The sequence below is a fragment of the Jaculus jaculus genome, chromosome 6 (assembly GCF_020740685.1).
Source record: "Jaculus jaculus isolate mJacJac1 chromosome 6, mJacJac1.mat.Y.cur, whole genome shotgun sequence".
NCBI lineage: Eukaryota > Metazoa > Chordata > Mammalia > Rodentia > Dipodidae > Jaculus > Jaculus jaculus.
In genome coordinates, this window is record NC_059107.1 from 89,590,071 (window position 1) to 89,604,086 (window position 14,016).

The 14,016-nt window shown below is 43.0% G+C and overlaps 1 pseudogene; it reads left to right on the forward strand.

The window, feature by feature from the left end:
- LOC101593849 overlaps positions 1 to 4,462 on the forward strand; it is a 47,786-nt pseudogene extending 43,324 nt beyond the window's left edge.
- The last annotated feature ends 9,554 nt before the right edge of the window (positions 4,463 to 14,016 follow it).

The following is a 14,016-nucleotide window of genomic DNA, read 5'->3' on the forward strand; positions in this document are numbered from 1 at the left end:
TGATGACTTTTTGTTTGAAGTTGATTTTTGTCAGACATTAGTACAGCCACATCTGCTTGTTTCTTACTTCAATTTACTTGGAAAATTACTTTCCATTATTTTACCCCAAGGAGGTATCTATCCTTAACAGAGAGGTGGGTGGGTTTCTTGAAGAGAGCAGATGGATGGATCCATTTTTTCTGATAAACCTGTGACTTTTGATTACAGAGTTGCCACTATTGTTTTAAGTTATAACTGTGAGGTTCAATTTAATGCTTGTCATGCTGAAGGCTTTGTAGAGTTTGGTGCTTTCTTCAGCTTTGCATACTTTCATATCTATTTTAGTTTTGGTTATTGTTTTGTCCCTCTTGTAGGCACTTAAGTTTGGTTGTTTGACTCTTCTGTATAGAGTATTTCTTGATGTATTCTCCGTGAGGTTGGCTTTGTGTTCATATATTCATAGAGCTGGCTTTTATCATGGAAAGCTTTTCTTGTTCCTTGTATTATAAGGAATACTTTTGCTGAGTATAGTAGTTTGGGTTGGCAGCCATATGTTTTAGACTTTGGAATACTTTATTCCAAACCCTTCTGTCTTTTAGAGTTTCCATTGAAAAATCAGAGGTAATTCTGATGGAATTACCTTTGTATGCAAGATCTGCTTTTCTCTTCCTGCTTTTAGTACTCACTCTTTATTTTCATTACTTAGTGTTTTAACTATAATGTGATATGGAGAGTTTCTTCTTTGGTCCTGACTATTTGATATTCTGTGAACTTCTTGTACTAGATAGTTCTTTCTTTTGTGAGAGTAGGAAATTTTTCTACAACAATTTTGTTGAAAATATTGTCTATGCCTCTGGCCTATATTTGTTTCCCTTCTTGTATGCCTATAATCTAAATATTTAGTCTTTTTAAGGTATCCCACAATTCCCTCATATTCTGTTCACATGATTTTTTGAATTTACCATAGTTTTTGGACTCTGGTCAATTTCATCTGTGTTGTCTTGAAGTTCTGTGATTCGGTGCTCCACATGATTAACTCTGTTAGTAAGGGTCTCTAGGGATGCTTCTGAAAGAGCTATTTCATTTTTGTTTACTGTTTCATTTCTCTGCATCACATCTATCCCTTTATTGAGTTCCATTTTCAGGACCAGGTTTAATTTTCTTGATGTTTCATGGGTTTCATTCTTGTATTTGATCATGTCCTCATTAAAGCTTAATCAACTGATCATTGAGCTAATGTATTAGTTGACTCATCTTCAATTCATTTATCTGTTTATTAATATCTCTCCAATTTTCTTCAATTATGTTAAAACAAGTGATGAGAGCTGTCTGTTGTAGTTGATATTTCTGTTGCATTTCACTTATGCCTTTGTTGTTTTTTTGATAATTTTCTTCCAATTCTGCTGTTTATTCATAGCCTCATTATGTTTGCTCAATAAGCTTATCATGCTTTCATTTTAGAATTCTATGTCCAGTGTATCCTCTATGTTTTCACCGGAAGCTTCCATTGGGGAGACTAGGCATTCTTGGTGGAGATCTCCCAGCTTGTTTTGGTTTTCTTTCTGTGTGTGTTGTTGTTGTTGTTTGTTTGTTTTTTGCATATGGGTTTTCCCATTTCAGGTTTTTCAAGGTATGGCATCTCACTGTAGGCCAGGCTGACCTGCAATTCACAGTGTAGTCTGAGGCTGGCCTCAAATTCACAGCAATCCTGCTACCTCCCTACCCAGTCTCCTAAGTGCTGGGATTAAAGGCAAGTGCTGCAGCACTGGCTACAGGGTAGATGTCTTGTTTTGTTAAGGATGGAGCAATTAGTGGCTACCCATGTGGAGGTCAAGGAGACCTTAGCCCATGAGCCCCCAGCCCTTCCACACCTGTGCACATGAGGATTGGAATACTCACCAGTGTGAACCCATGGTCCAGCTCCCCCACTGTTCTCCAGCTGCATAGCTTGTGGAGATCAGGCTGGTCCTGCCTAAGTACATGCCAACCACTCTGGGATAATCACCTCTTCAAGAGCTCATGGTGGTGGCTGCAGTTTGCCCTAGCTGCTCAAGTAGCAATCAGGAAGACCTTCAGCCCATGTGTGTCCCTGGCAGTGCCATGCCCATGGAGATCAGTGGAACAGCCCACTGTGTACATGTGGCGTTCAGGTCACTTCCCAGCGTGAGTGTATACCCCAGCCCCTATGTCCCAGGAAGACTGTGGAAGCCCAGCTGGTCCTGCCTTGTGGCACCATGTGATCCATGGGCTGGTCCCCTGTCTGAGAGCAAGGTGTGTGGAGGAAGTCCAATCACCTGCCCACCTGTCTGCCTCTACTCAGCCAGGTCAGGTGGGGATTAGGCAGGCACTGGATCCTCCCAGTGTCAGAGGTTAGTAGATTGCCACTTTGGTGCCCTAGTCTTGCAGCAGAGTGCAGAGCATGTAGAAATCAGCAGACTCCCTATGTATGCACTCCACGCTCTCCCAGTGGGGGCATCCGGTAGATCCCCTCTACTACAGGAGCCCTCAAATTTTGCCTCCTTTCTCTTCTGATGTTCTGGAATGGTTACCAATCCACCGTCTTGACCAGAAGTCTATAGCTCCAATATAGACTATTCTACCTAGCAAAACTGTCACAGTTGAAGGAGAAAGAAAAACCTTTCCAAGTAAAAGCAGGCTGAAGGCATTTATGGCCATTAAGCTAGCTTTACAGAGGTTCCTGCAAGGAATTCTACAGACTGAAGAGGAAGATCTGCATATCCAAAAGGCAACAGAAAAGACTAACCCATGATAGAATAGGGAAACAAATGAAGAATCAGAAACACTAAAAATTACAAGTTTAACAAAATGGCAGGAATTAATACACTTGTCAATAATGACTCGGAAAATTCATGGTATTAATTCCTCAATGAAAACATGCAGCAGGGGACTGGAGAGATGGCTCAGCAGCTAAGGAATTTGCCTGCAAAGTCTAATGGCTCTGATTCAATCCCTGGTACTCATGTAAAGCTAGATGCACAGAGTGGCGCATGCATCTGGAGTGCATTTGCAGTGGCTGGAGGCCCTGGCGTGCCCCTTCTCTGCACCCCCCTTCTCTCTTCCTTGTCTCTTTCTGTTTGCAAATTAAAAAAAAAAAAAAGCCTCTAAAAAAAGATACAGCACAGGGCGTGGTGGTACACACCTTTAATCCCAGCATTTGGAAGACAGAGGTAGGAGGATCACAATGAATTCAAGGCTACCCTGAGAGACTATATAGTGAATTCCAAGTCAACCTGGCTAGAGTAAGGCCCTACCTCATAAAACCAAAAACAAACAAACAAACAAAATAACAAACAGCATCCTCTGGAAATGTAATTGATATTAAGCCAGAACTAGATGATCTCATTGATAAAGACCTCAAAGTTGTGCAGGAGAATCCCTTATCTAAATAACAAAACCCCCTACAGTGACTTATGTTATTCTTTTAGACCTTCTATTGAAACAGTATTCAAGCTGCCAAGCAACTTGAGATACAGATCAGCCAGGTATGTGAACCAGGTATGTGCTTGTAGAAACCAGAAGTGCCTAACAGCTCAGACAAAACTTATAGTCCCTTTCTCAGAGACAACATGAAAAGGTGAGTATTGAGGATGAAAACTTTTGGAAAGGAAAGTTGCCTGTGATGGGTTAAGTTGTTAAAGTTAAAAAAAAAAAAAAAAAAGAGCCATGATAGAGAAGAGGAGGAGGAAGATGATGACTATGGCTCGCGGACAGGGAGTGTGTCCAGCAGTGTGTCAGCGGCGGCAAAGCGCGAGAGGAGACCTCCCCTACCTCCTACACTAGATCACAAGAATCTAGTTTTGAATGTGATTTCTGCAGCTCAAGAATCTGTAACAAAAACAAGTGTCTAGTCTGTAGTTCCACAAAACAAACGCTTCCAGTTGCTCCCAGAACTTGAACTTTTCAAAACGTATTGCAAGCAGAAGGTCCAAGGAAGGAGGGCTCCCAGGCTAAGTCCTCCCCATTTAAGAAAGGGGAGCGAAAGGAGATAATACAGAAAAAATGCAAGGAAACCAAGAGAGGCAGTTGTTAATCCGACTGCAAAGGGCACAGCAATGGCGGGAACAATGGAGATGAGTTACCTGAGTGTGGCACAGACCCACACAAGCCCTGGAGCGCTGCAGGTACGGGTCTGCTTGTGAGCGTGGGGACAGCTGTGCATGCCATCACCCCGTGTCACCTTGAAAAGCCTTCCCCAACTGTAAATTTGCTGAAAAATGTTTGTTTGTGCATCTACACCATAAATATGATGTAAAGTGTACTAAACCAGATTGTCCCTTCACCATATGAGTAGAATAATTCCAGTGCAGACTCCCAAACCAACATGGCATGTCCCTTTTGTCATCTAGAGCACCGCAGGCTTAAGACTCCGGGCTCAAGGCCAGATGGCACGTTCCATCACCCCAGCACCGCTGTACCACCAAGACGTGCCTTGAGGTGGATTCAATCTCAAACCAGGGAATGACACCCAGCTCTACCTGTTTGAAGGTTTCCATCCCTTGTTGACAAATGTTTTACAGAACTTGTCTAATCTTTGAAATTTAGAATGTATTGCTTTCGTCATAATTTTATGGACTAACTGAGGTGTTCAATTTTGCATGTCTGTAAATTTATTAAGTGGTTTCAACATTGTTTTGTTTTTGTTTTGTCCGTGAAATAGACAGTTCCTGTGAGACAGGAAGGCCACAAAGACAGTCAAGAAAAGAGAAGAAAATGGAGTATATATAAATAATATGCTTTTTTCAGCCATAAATAAGGATGAAGCTACACTGTTTCCTAGGAAATGGGTGGATTACAGTGATAATAATATTAAGTGAATTTAACCAATCACAGAAGGTCAAAATTGCATGTCTTGTCTTATTTGTGATTCTTATATTTCATATATATATATGATATGAAATTAGAAGTTGAAGGAAAAAACCCCAGCAGGGGGTCCCCCACGCTCTGCCCGGATAAGGCGACACCCCAAATCACTCACGAGAAGCGGTCTTGATGCAAACTGCAAGCGGATTTTATTCCAAGCGCGCTGGGGCCCACAGTCGTACACCGCACAGGGGTAGAGGACTGCAGAGCCCCGAATGCAGGAACAGGACAGTTTTTATAGGGTTTCTAACAAAGCCTGTGCATTAGACCAATCATTTTTTAATATCAGGAGCCCGCAGGGTGTTAGCCAGTCAGTTTGTGCCACCCCATAATTTCTAAGCCAATTAGTTTAATTTGTTCAAGCCCCTCGTGGACCAATCATTCTCTTATGACCTTGGTGGTCGGCATTTGCGCAGGTCCTTGGGTGGGAGTAGCAGAGTGTGGTACCAGTCTCCTATGACCTTGGACCTTGGAGGTCAGCCTTTGCGCAATTCCTTAGGTGGGGGTAGCAGAGTGTGGTATCAGCCTCCTATGACCTTGGTGGTCTGAGGCAGGCTGCTACAGCTTATGGTGCGAGCTACTAAGGCTTACAGTGTGGGCTATTAAGGCTTATAGTGTAAGGCTTATAGTGCAGGCTATTTACAGAAACCAAATAAGTGGTTCACTTCATTACTCATTTCCCATCCTTGAGGGCTATCTCATGCCCTTTTACCTAGTTTTATATTAGGAACGGGCTCTGATATAATGAGAAGAGGGATTCTTCACTTGCTTCCAACAGAGAGTAAAGCCTGGAGTTTGAGGTATGCAGGGAGCCCGCTTAAGCTCCCCTTGGAGCGTGATAGTATTTCTGAGCTTCTGAATTCTTGGGCCTTTCAAAGTGAAATTTCCAGGAGGACAAAGGGGACAACAGAAGGAGGAGAGGGGAAAAGAGGTTAGGAGATGATCAACATACAATATCATTTATGAAAGATTACAAAATTTAAATTAATTTAAGAAAAGAGAATTCCTAAAAGTCAGAAACAGTTTTGGTGCATATGTAATTGACCAAAACTGGTCATATGGCTGCTCTTCCAAGACATGCTGGAAATGCAGTCTTCTGGTTGGGTGACACTATGCCTAGCTATAAACTACATGAAGTTCTATCATTTGAAAGCTGTGACAGACCAAATTTTACGAGACTTGAGGCTTATAAATTGCTGATGTAAAAGATAATTCAGTTTTTTGCTGTCATATTTCACAAAACATCCAACTCTGAGCACATGGTTGGATTCCTTTAGGGGCCTTGGAAATGTCTTTTTTAGGTGAAGGACCATAGGACTGGCTTCTTTAGTTCATGGCAACTCAACATGTGGGTGGTAAATTCCAGGCCCTGTGTTCTCTACTAGCTGCTTTATATATATACATAGCCCACTGCCAAAAGGGCCGCCTACTCTGGGGAGGGGCTTCCTCTAGTTAATCCTTCTGGGAAAAACCCTCACAGCTGCCCCCAACAGATTTGGACATTATTTGCTTATAAATCTGATCAATTTGACAACAGACTTTTTCTTCACTGTAGATTTTTTTTTTTTGGTTTTGGTTTTGGTTTTGGTTTTGGTTTTGGTTTTGGTTTTGGTTTTTCAAGGTATGGTTTCACTCTGGCCCAGGCTGACCTGGAATTCACTATGTAGTCTCAGGGTGGCCTTGAACTCACAGTGATCCTATCTCTGTCTCCCGAATGCTGGGATTAAAAGTGTGCACTACCACACCTAGCACAACCATTAATTTTTTTAAATATTTTTATTTACTTGCAAGGAGAGAGAGAGAGACAGAAACAGAGAAAGAGACAGGGAAACAGAGAGAGTATGGGCACACTAGGGCCTCTATCCACTGCAAACGAACTCCAGACACATGTGCCCCTTGTACATTTGGCTTACATGAGTCCTGGGGAATGGAACCTGGGTCCTTTGGCTTCACAGGCAAACAACTTAACCATTAAGCCATCTCTCCACCACCCCGCTTTAATTTTTTTTTTTTTTAAGGCAGAGTCTCACTTTAGCCTAGGCTGGCCTTAAACTCATGGTGATCCTCCTACCTCAGTCTTTCAAGGGCTAGGATTAAAGGCATTCACCACCATGTAAGCATTAATGGCAAATGCCATTAATTTAAAATTTTTTTTATTTACTTATTTGAGAGAGAGACAGGGAGAGAATAGGTGTACCAGGGCCACCAGCCACTGCAAACAACCTCCAGACGCATGTGCCACCTTGTGCATCTGGCTTGCATGGGCCCTGAGGAATCAAACCTGGATCCTTAGGCTTCACAGACAACAGCCTTAACCACTAAGCCCTCTCTCCAGCCTGTCATTAATTTTTAAATAAGACAAAACGTATTACCTTCCATTTTATTCCTTTGTTCAATAGGAAACTTCAAGTGTGAGTCACTCATCAACAGCAAATACTTTAAGCTCCCTGAAGCTCAGTTTTTCCCATCTGAAAAGTAGAATCTAATGCCGTCGTGACTGATTCACATGGTGCTCAAATGAAACATCTACTTGTAAGTGAATGGCATACCATAAATAATCATATTTTTTTGTAGGGAACTGCTACTATCAATAACCAAAAGCTCCTGGCATGAAAAGGCTGAAGCACTATGGGGAAGAAGGTTCATCTTTGGAAATAACGGGAACCTCTTCATCCAAAGCCATGGGCAAGGAGAGAGTTCTCAGCACGACTGTGTGCCACTTTCGGATCCAGTGCTTACTGTTGCATGGCGTTCTTTAAATTTGTTTAACGAATCACATTTAATCAGGAGCACAGGTCTTTGAAACTTGCGAAGTAAAAAATCGCCCAGTTTTGTAGAAACGTCAATGGAAATGAATCACCATACACATCCCAAGTGAAGGCATATGCATCACCTCAGTGTCTTGTCTTGTCTTGGGAGAACTGTTGGTTGAGCACTTAGCTCATAGCAGAAACGAATGGCCACCTCTAGCTCTACAATGGCTAGGACAGCCTGCCACCACCTCAGTGAAGCACGGCTGTGCTGCAGAAGGTCAGACCAGTGTCTACAGCCTTGTAATGTTACCAATTAATAAATCGATCAGCAAGGAGATGTGCTGACTATCTCTCCTTTACAAAGTGCTACACGGCCTTTAGTAAGACAGGAAGCCAACAAAGAACAGAATGTGGCAAAGAGCACACAGCATAAACTCTGTCCTCAAAAACTACTACCATCTTTGAAAGAGTGTATGCGTGTGTGCGTGTGTGTGTGTGTGTGTGTGTGCAAGTGCATGTTTTTCCATTGTCAAATGATCATGCCAGAAGTAAATTATGACCAAATGCCTTGCCACTGGACTGGTGAGAATTCTGATCAAAAATGGTTTTAGGGGCCTGGAGAGGTGGCTCAGCAGTTAAGTACTTGCTTGTGAAGCCTAAGGACCTCGGCTCGTGGCTCAATTCCCCAGTGCCAATGTTAGCCAGATGCACAAGGTGGCACATGCATCTGGAGTTCGTTTGCAGTGGCTGGAGGCCCTGGTGCGTCCATTCTCTCTCTCTCTCTCTCTCTTTCTCTGTCATTCTCAAATAAGTAAATAAAAATAAACAAAACTTAAAAAGAAAATGATATCAGGCTAGAGAATGGAAAGGTCTGAGGTGATCTCTAAAATCTTATGGGGGAGGAGATACTTGAGTCAATAGATGTCTGAGACTTGTGTGGGAGGAGAAAAGAAGGAAGAACAGACAGAATATTCATGATTAGAAGTTCAGGGTCTGAAGAAAGGCTGTGTCTGAATAAAGAATGATATGGCTGAACAGAAGAGTAGAAGACTAAAAAATTGGAATTAAGATTTAAAAAAGAAGCTGGGTGTGGTGGTAAATCCCTGTGATCTAAGTGTTTAAGAAGCTGGGACAGGCAGATTGTGAGACTCCGTTTCAAAAACACAAGTCGTTCAATGATAGAGCTCTTGCCTAGCATGTACAAGACCCTGGCTTCCAACTTGAGTATTGAAAAAAACTTATTACCTTTTATTGCTGTGGTTGCTGCTGCTGCTGTTGTTATTTAAGACAGATTCTCACACTGTGTAGCCAGACAGGCCTGGCACTACATAGCCAAGATGGCTCCAAAGTCATAGCAGTCCTCTGGCCTCAGCTTCTCAGGTGCTGGGATTATAAGTATGAGTTATCATGCCTGGCTTAAAAAAGTTTTTAAAACAAGTTAGCATTAACTACTAGAGAAATTTGAAAAACAGGATGAGAAAAAAAAATTTCTTTCTTCATGAGATTGAACAGAATGCTTTGGGCTTATTTTGTGTGTTGTTTTTATGAAAATTCATTTCTGCTGAATATTTTGTTATTTGGAGATGGAGTGATAAATACAACCATATGGTTCATAAGCTTTTGAACTGGCTTGCTGGAGGAATTGGAAGGCTTTAGAACTAGAAGCCCAAGAGTGATGTAAGCAGAGCCCAGTGAGCTGTTCTGGTGGGCACTGGGAAGACCAGAGGCTGAAATGTGGACAGTGTCGGCCTAGGCTCATGAAATATTGGGAATGAAGATTTTATTGGCAGTTGGGATAGAGGCCATTTGTGCCAAATTCAGACAAAGAATCTGGCTATGTTGTGCCCATGTCTCTAAGATTTGTGTGAGGCTGAATTCAAAAGCAGTGGATTAATTAATTTGGCATAGAAAATTTCAAGACAACATAACATCCAGACTGTGGCATGGTAACTGCTCTTGGATTTTAGACAGATTTAGAGTAACAGAAAGTAGAGCAGAGTAGAAAGACTTATTTATTTTTAAAAAGGGCAGTTTGTCCAGGAAAGGAACATGAACTCATTTAAAGTTGTAAACAGAGTGGACAGATTGGTTGTAATTCTTTAAGGATGTAAGCATCATTACAGAGAAACCCGTTATAAGGACAGCAAGGTTTTGAAGGCAAGACCCCACCTATTGAAGGCTCCAGGGGTATAAAAATGCAAATGTATTGGAAAAGGGAGGGTCTGTTTAAAGAACGTCAAGCAGGGCTGGGGAACTGGCTTCGTGGTTAGTGGTTAAGGCCCGTGCCTGAGAAGCCTAAGGACTCAGGCTCGATTTCCCAGTACCCGGGTTAGCCAGATGTACAAAGTAGCGCATGTGTTTGGAGTTTGTTTGCATAGGCTAGAGGCCCTGGTGTGCCCACTCTCTCTCTCCCTCTTTCTTCCTCTCTCTCTCTCTGTCTCTTTCTCTCACTCTCTTAAATAAATAAATAACTTCCAAAGCAGAGCCCCCTGCTTGAACAAGACCATCCAGTGCAACTTCAAATGTCCTCAAACCTCACTACACCTGTGGTCTGGGAGGCCCAGGCTGTCTCTCAAGCTGGGGGCAGGACGTGGCATGGCCCATGTGGTGCTGCTGTTGCAGGCATGCAGCTTGAAAGAGCTGAGTCATGGAGGCTCGCACTAAGCATCTATTGGGAAAAACAAAAAACAAGCACGGCACTGGTGGGAGACTAGGCAATGTGCATGGAAGAAGGCCCTCCAGAGAGGTCCCGAAGGACCAGCGTGTGAAACGATGATGGTGAAGCCTAATTGTACTAGAAACTCCAGGATGCTGTAGATACTAGGAGCATGGGACTTTTAATTTTTTTTTTTTTTTTTTTTTTTTTTTTTTTTTTTTTGGTTTTTCGAGGTACAGTCTCACTCTAGCCCAGGCTGATCTGGAATTCACTATGGAGTCTCAGGGTGGCCTCGAACTCACAGTAATCCTCTACCTCTGCCTCCCGGGTGCTGGGATTAAAGGCGTGCGCCACCATGCCCAGCTAATGTTTTTATTTTTATTTATTTATTTGAGACAGATGAGAGACAGAGAATGGGTGCTCCAGGGCCTCCAGCCATTGCAAACAAACTCCAGAAGCTTGTGCCACCTTGTCCATCTGGCTTACATGGGCACTGGGGAATTGAACCTGGGTCCTTTGACTTTGCAGGTAGGCGCCTTAACCGCTAAGCCACCTCCTCAGCCTGAGCATGGGACTTTTGTCAGGGGAAGCTGCAGGCACTGGGTGGAGCAGCAAGTGTTAGGCAACAGGACTGCGGGGCTGGGGTGATCCAAGCCCGTGAGAACCCAGATGCTACCACAAGCCCCAGATGCTGAACACTGAGCTCTGGAGCTTCATATTTGCCCTTCTGGATTTCAGACTTGCTTTGATCTAATCTTCCCTTACTATTGTCCCACTCTTCCCTTTGTAACAGCAACGCTTTCACAATGTGCCATTGTATACTGGAGGCACAGAGCTTGTTGTGTTCCACAGCTCAGAGTTAAAAGATTGCCTTGACCTTCTGAGTCAGTGTTCTCCTCCCAGGCCTACCAACCAATCACCGTCCATCTACATACATTTGAACTTGGAAATGAGGCGCATACAGCCCAAGTGGATGACTAATTTGTAATTTGTAAAAAGACCTGACCCAAGTCTCCACATGGTTTTCACTGGATTTTCCCTCCCTGGCCCCCTCCCAACTGAGCAGGGTTCCTCTCCACTTGAGAATGTTCCTGCTTTATTTCTATTCTATATTATTTCTAATCTCTCTTAAAATAAACCTTTCATGGGCTGGAGAGATGGCTTAGCGGTTAAGCGCTTGCCTGTGAAGCCTAAGGACCCCGGTTCGAGGCTCGGTTCCCCAGGTCCCACGTTAGCCAGATGCACAAGGGGGCGCATGTGTCTGGAGTTCGTTTGCAGAGGCTGGAAGCCCTGGTGCGCCCATTCTCTCTCTCCCTCTATCTGTCTTTCTCTCTGTGTCTGTCACTCTCAAATAAATAAATAAAAAATTAAAAAAATAAATAAATAAATAAACCTTTCATAATTAAGAAAAAAAGATTACCTTGAGTCACAAAAGAGATTGGACTTTTGAACAATGATTGGTACTTGGGGTCTTTTGAAGTTGGATCTTTGAACAATGGGGACTTTTGAAGTTGGGCTAAATGCCTTTTGCATTAAGATGTGGCTGTGAGCCTATGGGGGCCAGGGATGGAATGTGGCTCGCGTGCTCAACACTGTCTCCATCTAGTCATGCTGTTTGGGAGATTGTGGACTTTTGGGGGAGAGAGCATCTACCTGGGGAAATGGGCACTCAGAGGCGGGTCTTAGGGGCTATAGCCTGGCCCCACTAGAAGCACCAGTATTTTGCTTCCTGGTCCCTCCAGATATGAAAAGGCCATGCTACATGTCCCTTCCACCATGGAGGCAGCCAGCATACCTTCCTTACCATGACGATAAGCTTCTCCCCCTGTAAGTTCTGTCAGGTATTTGGTCACAGCCACACAAAAAGCTGATCGATACACAGCGTTTCTGATAGGTGCAGGGAAGAGCATTCCAATATGAAGATGTGGGTGGTGGTGTCTAAGTCCCGAGAAAGGCAAAGGACTTAGTGGAAGCATGAGAGCCTTATAGAAGACACAAGCAAGACGGTTCTGGGGATTACTATATAGTAAAACAGTTGCTGGTAAAGATTTCTATTCTAGGCTTCTAAAAACAAGGATGATTTTCATTCTTCTGAAGTGTTCAGTTACATCTAATGAAGCACAGGGGGAGGGCTAGAATAATTGACCTCTAAATGGTCAATTTAGAAAAAATCCTTTTTATGTTTTTAAAAAAATATTTATTTATTTATCTGAGAGAGAGAGAAGCAGGGGGCAGGGAGAACGAGAGAGAGAGAGAAGGAGAGAATGGGCATGCCAGGGCCTCTAGCCACTGCAAACAAACTCCAGATGCATGCTCCACCTTGTGCATCTGACTTTATCTGGGTCCTGGGAAATGGAACCTGGGTCCTTCGGCTTTGCAGGCAAGTGCCTTAACCACTAAACCATCTCCAACCATGAATGGTCAAATATTGTGAAGGCAAATGCCTGCCTTAATCACACTCTGAAACTCAAACCTTATCTTTTTAATCTTTTGGTAATGGATTAGGAAACTATTAAACTATGTTTTACATACTTAGACACCAGAATCTGACTTTGTAGTGTGCTGTAAAAATCTTCACAAGCAAATGATTTCAGCTCCAGTGTAGTAATCTACCCCCTCTTCTTCCTCATTTCTTATTCTATTTAGGTTCTATCTAGACTGTATAAGACATTTTCTTTAAAAATTATACTAATAAAAATGTAGCACTTTAGAGTCAGTTTTCTTATGTTTCAAGGTACAATCTGTAGTTGGGACAACTGTGGAAAAGTCTGAATTCATTTAACTGAAATGATATAGCCCTGGGCTTCTAATAACAAGGATGGACGGGACTTTCCTCATGCAAGAAGCAGGCTGCATGACTCATGATTCCGAGCTCCTAAAGGAGATGGTTGAAAATGGCTTCTGGTGAATCATTTCGTATTTAGACGGTATGTTCCCCAAGAACATGCAGGTAAGAGCCAGGTAAGTAGTGAGCCCTAACTTTTAGCACATGACTTATTCCCAGGGAGAAAGAGTCAGAAACAGAGAGGAGACAAACACAGAGAGATGTTTCTGAGGTATGATCAATATAGAGAAGCAGACTTTCATGAAGCATTTGAGGGCTCACTCTCTCACGTGCTCAGGGGTCTCTCCTGAGAACCTAGTGAAAGCTCTCCAAAAAGAGGCATGGTCCTCACTTGTAAGAGATTCATGGTTTCATAGTGTCACAGGGCTACGAAAAAGCAGTTGCAGGGCTGGAGAGATGGCTTAGCTAGTAAAGGCACTTGCCTGCAAAGCCTAAGGACCAAGGTTCAATTCCCCAGTGACCACATAAGCTCGATGCACAAGGAGGCACATGTGTCTGGAGTTTATTTGCAGTGCCTAGAGGCTCTGATGTGCCCATTCTCCCTCTCTCTCTCTCTCTCTCTCTCTCTCTCTCTCTGCCTTTTTCTGTCTCTTTCTCTCTCAAATAAAGAAATAATTTTTTTAAAGCAGGTGCAATATTGAGTTAAATCTGGCAATATAATCACTGACTTACTGTTGGCAAGGAAGGTAGAATGAATACTACCTAACTTATTTAGAGGAATTCATGCTAGAACTGAGACCTATACAGTAAGAAGTGTTAGGAGAACTGTATGGGAAAAGTATTTCTACCAGAGGGAATAGAAATAGCCAACAGGGTCTGGGAAGAGGACACAAAGGGCCACATGAGATGCAGCTCCTTGACATGCAGCACAGTGTGGTAGTTTGAATGTCTGTTCCACATAG